The sequence below is a fragment of the Ranitomeya variabilis genome, chromosome 1 (assembly GCF_051348905.1).
Source record: "Ranitomeya variabilis isolate aRanVar5 chromosome 1, aRanVar5.hap1, whole genome shotgun sequence".
Taxonomy (NCBI): Eukaryota; Metazoa; Chordata; class Amphibia; order Anura; family Dendrobatidae; genus Ranitomeya; species Ranitomeya variabilis.
This window is the reverse complement of record NC_135232.1, coordinates 391,191,001-391,201,815: the sequence shown is the minus strand read 5'-3', so window position 1 is coordinate 391,201,815 and position 10,815 is coordinate 391,191,001. Positions and strand designations below refer to the sequence as shown.

At 44.5% G+C, this 10,815-nt stretch overlaps 1 pseudogene; it reads left to right on the top strand.

Annotated features, from left to right (window-relative positions):
• The first annotated feature begins 232 nt into the window (after positions 1-232).
• LOC143793721 (polymerase delta-interacting protein 3 pseudogene) lies at positions 233-1,826 on the top strand (annotated as a pseudogene).
• Positions 1,827-10,815: the final 8,989 nt, after the last annotated feature.

Sequence of the window (10,815 nt, the reverse complement as noted above, 5' to 3'; positions counted from 1 at the left end):
ACAAACATTTCCCCCTGGGGGTACACATCAACATAGTTTGTAAACTTTTTTTTTTTTTTTCGGGCATCATAAACACCCTGGAAAACAGTAACGTGTTTCCTACAGTTGCTGCTGGGAAGGTGCAGGTTTTTAGCAAAAATATGGTGAACGAGTCGTTGGATGAAGTGATAAGGAAAAGGGGCATGGTGACTACAGGAATGTGAACATACAGGATTAATAACAAGCGGTGACTATGGAAGGTATGAGATCCAGGCTACAGCCTACAATGATTAGTCGTTTTGTCCATCCACCACCAATTACCAGAATGCGTTTCATGCCTTTCAGAAGATCAGAGTAACAGATGCGCATCTGAAGCTCTGCATAAAAGATGCCCGTAAGAAATATGTTGCCAAAGACGCACGTTTCCGTATAAAGGGCAAAGTGCAACATACTCGTTAGATGCTGAATTATATAAAGCAGATCAGTATTGGAGGAAAACCAAGCAAACTGATGGATACTCGTGAAAAACTAAGTTTAAAGAGGTGTGTACTGGCAGTAACTATCAACACACCCGTGGCACAAGGTTCTTCATCTTCACCCATACATATTACCAAGAATATCCAAATGTCACAGCCGATAAATATTTATTACAGTGTAACAAACACTGTTAAAGGAATGCCAATAAACATAGTTAACCAGGAACCTGGGAAACATCTGATTTCCTCTCTACAAGATATGGACGATTATGGTATTGATGATGACTTGGGACTTTACCACAACCCCACCAAAAAGATGAAGGTCACAGTTGCAAACAATGTGCAAAAAAAGGCCGTGATTGTCTTGAATTTCATTTTCTCTTGGGCAAACTTTACAGCTCCCATGTCTACTCAGAACAACACTTTGCCAATCGGCACCTTTATTGCACACAAAGCCTCTAACCAATGCGTCATGGACACTTGTCACAAAGGAGGCCAGTTCATCAGTAGGGCCCACACATAAAGAGTTTGTCTTAGGGTATGTGCACATGCTGACGGATTTTGCTGCGGATCCGCAGCGGATTGGCCGCTGTGGATTCACAGCAGTTTTCCATGATATTACAGTACCATGTAAACCTATGAAAAACAAAATCCGCAGTGCACATGCTGCGTAAAAAAACGCGCGGAAACGCTGCTATGTTTATTCCGCAGCATGTCTATTCTTTGTGTGGATTCCACAGCGGTTTACACCTGTTCCATAATAGGAATCTGCAGGTGTAAAACCACAGGTGGAATCCGCACAACAACCGCAGAAAAACCGCAGTAAATCCGTGGCAATCCGCAGTGCGGATTTCCTGCGGATTTACCAAAATCAGTGTGGAAAAATCCGCACACCTTTCCAAAACGTGTGCATATACCCTTTAGCTCTTTAGAAGGCACAAAAATGACCATTAATAATTTGCATCCAAGAGTCACAGAGAAAGCTATCGTGGAGCTTTTCTGTGTATGCGGCGCCTTGAAGCACACCTGCTTGTTGAGTTCCGGAGTTGCAGAGGTTGTGTTTGTAAGAAAGGAAGGTGCAGTTGGTGTCTACAAAAAATACAACTACAGATACCTAGATGGACTACCAATGAAATTCAATCTTCCTTTGAATGGTAGTGTGATAACATCAGACCAGCCCATACTTCTAAGATTAAGTGACACCCCATCAAAGAATGAAGGTAATATCGAAGAAACACAAACTCCTCCTCCTCCAGTGTTTCTTAAAATCCTCCAGCTGAAGTTGCTCCTGATACTATCTTAAAAGCACTCTTTACATCCTCAGAGTCATCAGCAATCATCCAACCACCTGCATTTAAGATTAAGCTCTGATGACACCAACACAACTTGGAGACTGTAATAAGATTCACAATTCACATATGGACCCAGAGACTCCTTTAAAAAAATATATATTTTTTTTGCTTTTTGTTTAACGCTGGTGAAGAACACCAGCAGGTAGTTGATGTTTGAAGGAGTTTGGCATCAGACATTGGCCAATTTATCCTGTTCACAGCATTGTAGTACAGTTCACCTTTGTTGTGGGGCACTTGCGTTATTGCATCAAGAATTTCTGTTTTCGCCTTGGTCTAGTATCGTGATACACCACAACTATGGTTCTGCTGTTCAGTCAAGGGAGGCTAAATAAATGTTGAATAACGTGTTTAAATGTTGTCAATAATCTGTTTCAACTTAAAAGACATTTGTTGTTTGGTAGCTTTAATATCCGGGTTCCTACAAATGCATCTCAAGACCTTCATATTCCACTAAATGGGGGGGGGGGGGAATTACTAAGTGTCCGCTGACTGTGTTCTAGAGAAATTATTTTTTATATGACTAATTAATGTTGCACACTGTAAAAATGTCATTCAGGACTGTTCTATCATAGGCCATGCTCGTTGCCCTGCGGCTGAAGCATGTTGTGATATCTGTGATCTGAAGACAGAGAAAGGTTAAAGGCAAATAGATCAAGCTAATAGTGATCTAAATACTGAGATGTGTACAGAAGAATGCTGGGAGGACATAGATTGTGGTTTTCTATCAACTTCATATGCATTTTAAAATTTTTATGTAATGCTGATAATTAAAAAAAGGTACTCTAGTGTTGACAGGGCGCATTGCCATACCACCACTATCTATTTGCTCTACCTGTACAACCCTATAATTTTTTACTAATTGATATTTATTTGTACTCCTCATTGGGAGGGGGGAGACACAAGAAACGATAGGTGAACTCTGCTGAGACCACAAAAATCCCTTTGCAAACAATAACGTGGCTGTTGCATCATGGAACACGTTCACCCTGGTGTTCTAGTGGTGGTGTCTGAAGAGATGTGGAGGATGTGTGGTATCCCACTAAGAAGCCATTTCTATGGGATACCGTATATATAGTGTATTTTAATATAAATGCTCGCCATTTTATGTGGACTGGGCATTTTAATACATTGTGAGACCTGCTGACAGGCAGCACAAAAAGGGTTAATCTTCTCCTCCCAAGCTTGATTAGGTGACCCAGCTCAGTTTTAATATGCATAAGGTATCAAGCCTCCATCATTTTTTTGGGGGTTGTGTCTTAGATTACTTATTCACACAATTATTCTGCCCCCCCCCCCCAAAAAAAAAGCAAGATACCTGACAGTGGCCTGCCTCCGTCAGACGCCTCATCTATCTGTGGGCTACAAATTTTGGCATTTGAGTCCTCCATTGAACTCTTTTTCCTGTCTATTACTAAAGTTATTGACACCAGTTTGATGAAAAAAATGTTTTTTTACCTACAGGCCAGATATTTTAAACTGTGGGTTTCCCACACACGGATAACATATAGTGTAAGTTCACTCCAAATTCAGCCATTTGGAGTTAACTTGGAAAATAATGTAGTACATTTAAAATGGGCATGGTGTGTGGCAAGGGACGGGGTAGTGGACGTGATAGTTATGGTGCATGCAGAGGCTGAGGCTGTTGGCAACCTGAAATTGGCCACAACAAACACCCATATTTTGTCCCTCGACCTTCCAGTGCCAATTGCTAGGGGAATGCATCAGCACACCATGTGTTGAACCCAAAGCAGTGTCAAAAGGTTGTTGGTTGGATAACGGATAATGCTTCCAGTCACTTTGCCACCACCAGTCACTTTGCCACCACCACCAGCACCCGGTCTTTCACACGGTCAAGTCTGAGTAGCCGTAAGTCTGGACCGCATATTCCTTACCCTGATCCTCCTTCCTCCCACCATGCCGATTGCCTGTAGACAACAGATCCCACACTTGGACACTCCCAAGAGCTGTTCACTTTTGGGCCTCTTGCCTGATACCCTTGAAGCGGGGCAAGATGATATCACATGTAGTGCTGCCCAAATATTTGATCAGCCACGGTCACACGAAGGCAATGGTGGAAACATGTCACAAAAGGTGGACGATGATGAGACACAATTGCCAGAAACTCAGGAGGAGGACCAGGGTGCGTGAGTGGAAGACGAGGTGGTGGATGATATGATTACTATTAGTCATTTTTATAGCGCCATTTATTCCATGTCTCTTTACATGTGAAAAAGGGGCATACATAGACAAGTACGCTAAACATGTGCAATACAAGTCATACGCAAGTACAGAAGGAGAAAGGAGGACCCTTCCCACGAGGTCTCACAATCTACAGGGAATGGGTGAGGATAGACTAGTGGAGGGTAGAGCTGGTGCGGCGGTTCAGTAGACTGAGGATCCCTGCAGGTTATAGGCTTATCGGAAGAGGTCGTTCTTCAGGTTTGTTTTGAATGTTTAATATGAAGGTGAAGTGCTTCTAATCAGTGCAGGAGTAAGAAAAAGCTGACTCTACAATCTTCTAGCTCCTCTCTGTCATGATAAACCCATGACAGCCACTACACAGTGTATAGAATTGTGGTCTGCTTCTCTCCCAGCTGCCGCAGGATCTAACAACTGAACATGGGGTGACAGGAGTTAGACACAAAAACAATCTTATATTCATGACTAGTGATGAGCGAACACTAAAATGCTCGGGTGCTCGTTGCTTGGGTCGAGCAATTTGTAATACTCGGGTACTCGACCCGAGCAACGAGCCCAATGTAAGTGTATGGGAAACCAGAGCATTTTTACCGTGATCCCCCGGGGGTCCTTTGAAGGTCTAAAAACGTCTGACAATGATGGAAACAGAGCTCAAATGACATGGGAACATCATGGGGAATGCCCCTGGAAGCATTTCTGACTCCCAGGTCACAGCTTTGAGCAATGTTGTCAGAGTCTTACGCCATTTTTATAGGCACACCCAAAAACATACAAAAACTAAACCAAAATGGATTTTCCTGGAAAATATGTTAATGAACATCCTTTCCAGGGTAATGAATTATATATAAGGCAAAATAATTAACCCAAAACAAAAATGTTCCTCCACCACTTGGGCTATGTTCACACGTAGCTTTTTTGATGCGTTTTTCAACTTTAGCATTGCTTTCAACCAATACAAATGCATTCACTGGGAAATGTCATTGTAACATTTAATAACCCTTGCTGGCCATGTGGTTTGTGGCACATCATCAGACACATCTTGTTTCATTTATGAAGGAGGGACTCTTAAAGTCACAGAGCCTATTTTTTATAGTGGTATCAGGCGGCATTAATACTCTTAAAGGTCCAATATTATATAGTGGTTATCCTATACTGTTATTGCCTATGCAGTGAGTGGCTGGGCTGCCAAAAATTAGGACGCAACCCCAATACCTCTTTCACAAAACGTACAGGAAGGCCTCCTGAAAAGTTTTCCCATTATAAGAACGTGGGTCTCCTATAGTGTTTGCCTATGGATTGAATGCAAGACCTGCCCTGCACCAATGTAACACGCACCCCAATAAGCCTTTGAGCCCACGTACTGGATGGCCACATGAAAACAAAGTTCCCATTTTTTTCATTTGGTACTGTCATACTGTTAGCCTATGTATTGCATGCAAGGCCTGCCCTGCACCAAAGTTACATGCACCCCAATAACCCTTGGAACAGATGTCCGGGATGGCCACATGAAACCAAAGTTCCCATTATTAGGAATTTGGTACTGCCATACTGGTAGCATATGCATTGAATGCCAGGCTTGCCCTGCACCAAAGTAACACGCACCCCAATAAGCCTTTGAACCCAAGTACTGGATGGCCACATGAAACAAAAGTTCCCATAATTAATTTTTATTTATTACCATAAAGTTTGCCCATGAAGCGAATGCAAGGCCTGACCCAAATTTGCATGCACCCCAATCCCCCTTGGAAGAAATGTGGAGGAGGGCCTTATAAAAAATGTTTCCCGTTACAAAGGAGCGGGTCTCCTATACTTGGAATAGCCGTACAGTAATTGTATGGGCTGACAAACATTTTCCCCGGGGGGTACACATCAACATAGTGTGTAAACTTTTTTTTTTTACGGGCATCATAAACACCCTGGAAAACAGTAACGTGTTTCCTACAGTTGCTGCTGGGAAGGTGCAGGTTTTTAGCAAAAATATGGTAAACGAGTCGTTGGATGAAGTGATAAGGAAAAGGGGCATGGTGACTACAGGAATGTGAACATACAGGATTAATAACAAGCGGTGGCTATGGGAGGTATGAGATCCAGGATACAGCCTACAATGATTAGTCGTTTTGTCCGCCCACCACCAATTACCAGAATGCGTTTCATGCCTTTCAGAAGATCCGTGTAACAGATGCGCATCTGAAGCTCTGCATAAAAGATGCCCGTAAGAAATATGTTGCCAAAGACGCACGTTTCCGTATAAAGGGCAAAGTGCAACATACTCCTTCACCCCAATCCCACTGCCACCCTCTGTTACCCTCCCTTCCTTTGAGGTGAACTCTGTGCGCATCTACTCCCCCTCCAACCTCCAACTGGCTGCCATTTACCGCCCCCCAGGGCCAGCCACCACCTTCTTTGACCACTTCACCACCTGGCTACTTCATTTCCTTTCTGCGGACATCCCCACTATCATCATGGGCGATTTCAACATCCCCATTGACACTTCCCTCTCAGCTGCCACTAAACTTCTATCTCTCACTTCCTCCTTCGGCCTCACTCAATGGTCTTCTGCAGCCACTCACAAAGATGGTCACACACTGGACCTCATCTTCACCCGCCTCTGCTCCCTATCTACCCTCTCTAACTCACCTATTCCACTCTCTGACCACAACCTTCTCACATTCTCATCTCTCTCCACTCCATGTCTACAATCCCCACCCCACAAACTTTCACACTTTCGCAGAAATCTTAAACACCTTGACCTACATTCATTCTCTGAATCCCTCCTCCCTCTCACAGACATAAGTTCCATACACAATGTGGATGACGCTGCCGCTCTATATAACACCACAATAGCTGTAGCTTTGGAATCTGCTGCCCCACTTACACATACCAAAGCTCTCAAAATCAACAGACAGCCCTGGCACACCAGCCAACAGTCCCTCACTACTTTCAAGACCACTCTCACCACAGCTAAACAAACCTATTTCTCATCTCTCATATCCTCCCTGTCTCACAACCCTAAACAGTTATTCAACACCTTCAATTCTTTCCTCCGTCCCCCAGCACCTCCTCCCTCCCCACTTATCTCCGCTGAAGACTTTGCCTCATTTTTCAAGCAGAAGATTGATAGCATCAGAGACAGTTTTGGTCAACAACCCCCAGAGCCCTTCCTCCCGACTTCCCAGCCCTTCACCTCCAAAACCAACTTCTCCACGATTACAGAAGATCAACTCTCCACTCTACTCTCAAGATCGCATCTCACCACCTGTGCATTTGACCCGCTCCCATACCACCTCATCCCAAACCTCACCACAGTCTTCATCCCAACCCTAACCCATCTCTTCAACCTATCACTAACAACTGGTGTTTTCCCCTCAAGCTTTAAACATGCCTCCATCACACCTATCCTCAAAAAGCCCTCTCTTGACCCATCCTCTGTATCTAGCTATCGCCCTATATCACTTCTCCCTTATGCCTCCAAACTACTGGAACAACAAGTTTACATTGAACTGTCCTCCCATCTCTCTTCTTGCTCCCTCTTTGACCGCTTACAATCTGGCTTCCGGTCACACCATTCCACTGAAACTGCCCTAACTAAGGTCACCAACGACCTCTTAACCGCCAAGAGCAAGCAACACTACTCTGTCCTCCTCCTCCTCGACCTGTCGGCTGCCTTTGACACAGTGGACCATTCCCTATTATTACAGACCCTCTCATCCCTTGGCATCACAGACTTGGCCCTATCCTGGATCTCATCATACCTAACAGACCGGACATTCAGCATCTCCCACTCACACACCACCTCCTCACCTCACCCCCTATCTGTCGGAGTCCCGCAAGGTTCAGTCCTTGGGCCCCTGCTCTTCTCCATTTACACCTTTGGCCTGGGAAAGCTCATAGAATCTCATGGCTTTCAGTATCACCTCTATGCTGATGACACACAGATCTTCATCTCTGGACCAGATATCACCTCCCTACTAACCAGAATCACTCAATGTCTATCTGCTATTTCATCCTTCTTCTCCACTAGATTTCTGAAAATTAACATGGACAAAACAGAATTCATCATCTTTCCCCATCTCACGCGACCCCCCCAACGAACCTAACCATTATAGCAAATGGCTGCCCACTCTCCCCAGTCCCACAAGCTCGCTGCCTCGGGGTAATCCTTGACGCTGATCTCTCCTTCAAACCACATATCCAAGCTCTTTCCACTTCCTGCCGACTTCAACTCAAAAATATTTCACGAATCCGTTCATTCCCCAACCAAGAATCTGCAAAAACCCTAGTCCATGCCCTCATCATCTCTCGCCTTGACTACTGCAACCTCCTGCTCTGTGGCCTCCCCTCGAACACTCTCGCACCCCTCCAATCTATTCTAAACTCTGCTGCCCGACTAATCCACCTGTCCCCCCCGCTATTCCCCGGCCTCTCCCCTCAATCCCTTCACTGGCTCCCCATTGCCCAGAGACTCCAGTACAAAACCCTAACCGTGACGTACAAAGCCATCCACAACCTGTCTCCTCCATACATCTGTGACCTCGTCTCCCGGTACTTACCTACACGCAACCTCCGATCCTCACAAGATCTCCTTCTCTACTCCCCTCCTATCTCCTCTTCCCACAATCGTATACAAGATTTCTCTCGCGTATCACCCCTACTCTGGAACCCTCTACCACAACACATCACACTCTTGCCTACCATCGAAATCTTCAAAAAGAACCTGAAGACCCACCTCTTCCGACAAGCCTACAACCTGCAGTAACCACCGATCGACCAAACCGCTGCATGACCAGCTCTGTCCTCACCTACTGTATTCTCACCCATCCCTTGTAGATTGTGAGCCTTCGCGGGCAGGGTCCTCACTCCTCCTGTACCAGTTATGACTTGTATTGTTTAAGATTATTGTACTTGTTTTTATTATGTATACCCCTCCTCACATGTAAAGCTCCATGGAATAAATGGCGCTATAACAATAAATAATAATAATAATAACAATAATAATAATACTCGTTAGATGCTGAATTATACAAAGCAGATCAGTATTGGAGGAAAACCAAGCAAACTGATGGATGCTCATGAAAAACTAAGTTTAAAGAGGTGTGCACTGGCAGTAACTATCAACAAACCTGTTGCACAAGGTTCTTCATTACAGTGTAACAAACACTGTTAAAGGAATGCCAATAAACGTAGTTAACCAGGAACCTGGGAAACAACTGATTTCCTCTTTACAAGATATGGACGATTATGGTATTGATGATGACTTGCGACTTTACCACAACCCCACCAAGAAGATGAAGGTCACAGCTGCAAACAATGTGCAAAAAAGGCCATGATTGTCTTGAATTTTATTTTCTCTTGGGCAAACTTTACCTCTTACTAAAGTGTTACAGAGTGATGCATGTACAGCTCCCATGTCTACTCAGAGCGACACTTTGCCAATCGGCACCTTTATTGCACACAAAGCCTCTAACCAATGCGTCACGGACACTTGTCACAAAGGAGGCCAGTTCATCAGTAGGGCCCACTCATAAAGAGTTTGTCTTAGGGTATGTACACATGCTGGTGGATTTTGCTGCGGATCCACAGCGGATTGGCCGCTGCGGATTCACAGCAGTTTTCCATGATTTTACAGTACCATGTAAACCTATGAAAAACAAAATCCGCAGTGCACATGCTGCGCAAAAAAACACGTGGAAACGCTGCTATGTTTATTCCGCAGCATGTCAATTCTTTGTGCGGATTCCACAGCAGTTTACACCTGTTCCATAATAGGAATCTGCACAAAAACCACAGAAAAACCGCAGTAAATCTGTGGTAATCCGCAGTGCGGATTTCCTGCGGATTTACCAAAATCAGTGCGGAAAAACCCGCACACCTTTCCGAAACGTGTGCATATACCCTTTAGCTCTTTAGAAGGCACAAAAATGGGTATTAGACCTACCGGTAATTTGGTTTCCAGGAGTCCATCCTGACAGCACATTGGAGGACATCCCCTCCTCCTTGCAGTTACAGGAAAAAACACACGAGAGGTTAAAAGGTCCCACTCCGCCCCCTTTCCTTCAGTGTTTTGACAAGTACCACTCATGGATAGATGCAAATAGAATTTTTATTAACCACATCATATTACATAGGCATATTTAGAGTAAGAGAAAATGAGGGCACTCACCAATCTCACCAATCTTCATGATTTCAGTCCTTTATTACAACAGAATCCAGCTAAAACATATGGCCGGGGGAGAGGGAGCCGGAGCTCGTGCGAGCAGGGGAGAGGCAGAGACGACAGCTGTTTCGCGCTGTGCTTAGTGCTTCTACAGGTCAGTTTTCAGTTTACATCATATTACAGCCTATGAAAATAGAATACATAGGGGGGAAGTAACGGTGCTGTCAGGATGGACTCCTGTAAACCAAATTACCGGTAGGTCTAATACCCATTTTCCAGGACGTCCCCCTGACAGCACACTGGAGTATGCCAGATAAAACTCCATTAGGGTGGGACAACTGCTTGGAGAACGTTTCTCCCGAATGTCGTTTGCTGGGTTGCTAACACATCAAGTTTGTAATGTTTACAGAATGTGTTTACTCTGGCCCAGGTTGCGGCTTTACATATTTGTTCTAACGACGCACCCGCTCGTTCAGCCCATGATGCTGAGATAGCTCTAGTAGAATGAGCTTTAATTCCTGCTGGACAATCTAGCCCTTCTGATGAATAGGCTTTAGAAATTACCGTGTGAACCATCTAGCTATAGAAGCTTTAGAAGCTTTTTTACCCCTATTTTTTCCCCCAAACAAGATAAATAGGTTAGGGTCCCTTCTCC